The sequence below is a fragment of the Rutidosis leptorrhynchoides genome, chromosome 4, assembly GCF_046630445.1.
Source record: "Rutidosis leptorrhynchoides isolate AG116_Rl617_1_P2 chromosome 4, CSIRO_AGI_Rlap_v1, whole genome shotgun sequence".
Lineage (NCBI taxonomy): Eukaryota > Viridiplantae > Streptophyta > Magnoliopsida > Asterales > Asteraceae > Rutidosis > Rutidosis leptorrhynchoides.
The window spans coordinates 468011218-468013608 of NC_092336.1; the positions used below are offsets into that span (position 1 = coordinate 468011218).

The window sequence follows — 2391 nt, forward strand, 5'->3', positions numbered from 1 at the left end:
ATAGTTATTTGGTTATAAACACGAGAACTATAGAGAAAAGGGAACCCTTGTTCTTGTAATCGAGTTTGCGTGTTTACTAAAGAGAATTCTTGGTAAATCTATTAGGTAACTTACACACATATTCATTCAATCGGGTCTTAACAATATAACTTACATCCAATACCGAGGGTAAAATATCTAGATGAACATTTCGTCTCTTTGATCTACATCAAACTATCTTAATTGCTTTCTTTGCACTTGTTTTCATTATATAAACTTAAAAGACTAAAAATATTGTTTTTACTTTTAATCTTCTCTGATTTGGCTAAATCGTTAAATAGCCACAAAAACATAATATCTTGTACCTTTAAGTTTCATTTACTTAGTTAATCATAATATAGTTTCTAATTCTAGTTTGACTAATCCAACTGTCCTTGGAACGATACACGGAACTAAACCATTATTTATACTACTACACGATCGGGTACACTGCCCGTTAGTGTGTTACACTCTTTATTCGGTATTTTTTCATACTATTTCATACGACAATTCATATACCACGTTTTTCACATCAAGTTTTTGGCGCCGCTGCTGGGGACAGTTTTGTGTCAAAATAGAATTATTAACTAATTTGTGATTAAGTAGTTTCTTAATTATTTTAAATTATTAATATTCTTTGATTTTTAAACTTATAGAATCGGTGCGTTTAATAGTTTTGTTAGTTGTGTGATTGACAGATTTTAGGTTGCATATGCCACAAACCCGAAGTTCAGATTTCCATTACTTACATCGCTTACAGAACCTGATAGAAAGCTTGGTAGAATCCGAAAAGAAGTACTTGAACTTTTTGAATCTTCATCAAAGCAAGAAACTTTTGATTCAGAATCAAGTACAACCAAGCCAAGATATTCTGAATTTGGTGAAACCGTTCATCCTCCAAATTTTGAAATGGAAGGAGAGGCAAGGCAGGTGGCACCAAGACAATCAATGGTAGCCAAGATGAAAGCAACCCGAACTGGACAAGGTAGTGCCATTACTCAGCCCACAGGTGAGGAAAAATTTGAAATAAAAGGACCTATTCTCCAAATGATTAACAACAGATGTCAATTTGGTGGTGGTCTGAATGAAGATGCAAACGAACATATTCGTCTTTTTCAAGAGATATGTCTTCTATTCAAACTTAAACCAGACACTGATCAGGCCATATTTTTAAGACTTTTCCCATGGACACTCCACAGGGAAGCACGAAGTTGGTTAGATTCATTGGCCGAGGCTACGATAAAAACTTGGGTTGGTATGATGGAAAAATTTCTTAAGAAATATTTTCCAGCTTCTAAGTCTGCGAGACTCCAACAAGAAATTACTCAATTCTGTCAAAAGCCGATGGAAACCTTATATGAAGCATGGAATCGGTTTTTCAAAATGCTAAGAGGTTGTCCAAACCAAGGTCTGGATACCTTCCAACAAGTTCAAATTTTTTACAAGGGTTATGATGTTGCAACCCGAATTTCCATTGATCAAGTGGCTGGAGGTTCTCTCATGGACAAAACCGAGCAAGAGGCTTATGAGATAATCGAGAAGCAAGCCAATTATTCTCATGAGTGGCATCAAGAACGATCAATTACTCGTAATGCTCAAGTCCATAGCGCGGGTGCTTATGATGACCTTAGTTCCCTAAGTATGAAAATAGACGGTGTTGCTCGAAACATGGACAAAATCACCAAGGAAATTCATAGTATGAAGGTAGGTTGTGAATACTGCGGTGGTCTCCATTTAGGAAAAGATTGTGATGCCGGTTTAACAATGGCTCAAAAAGAAGAAGTGGCTTTCATAAGCCAAAGAAATAATAATCAATTTCAAGGAAGAGCCCAATTTAACCGAAACTTCAACAACCCCTACAACCCTCAAGGTCAAAATTCCAATTACCAACAAGGGTCAAGTAATGGGTTCCAACAACAAACTCCGGGTTTTTATCAAAAACCCCAACAAGAAGAGAAAAAGTCAAATATGGAGAGTTTGTTGGAGAAGTTAATTGCATCTCAGACCCAGCTTGTCACCAATATAAGCCAAACAAACGAGAAGAACGAACACCAATTTAAAAACCAACAAGCTGCCATTCAGAATCTGGAGAAGCAAATGAGTGGTTTAGCTAGTTTACTTAGTGAAAGAAAACCAGGGAGTTTACCAGGCGATACTAATAAGAACCCCCGAAATGAACATGCCAATGTTATCACCACACGGAGTGGTCTAGCATACGAAGCTCCAAAAATGCCCGAAGATTCTGATTTCAGTGTTCCGTTGAACAAAAATGACGAACCGGTTAAGGAGTCGGAACAAGTTGTTGAGAAGGAAGAACGGGAGAAACCCGTAGTGAATCCATATCAACCACCGCTCCCATACCCAAGAAAGCAA

The 2391-nt window shown here is 37.2% G+C and overlaps 1 non-coding gene across 1 annotated transcript; it reads right to left on the bottom strand.

The window, feature by feature from the left end:
* Positions 1-1323: 1323 nt before the first annotated feature.
* Positions 1324-1430, bottom strand: LOC139845792 (small nucleolar RNA R71). Its single transcript, XR_011758549.1, has one exon. It is a non-coding gene; the product is annotated as a small nucleolar RNA R71 (small nucleolar RNA).
* Between the last annotated feature and the right edge of the window lie 961 nt (positions 1431-2391).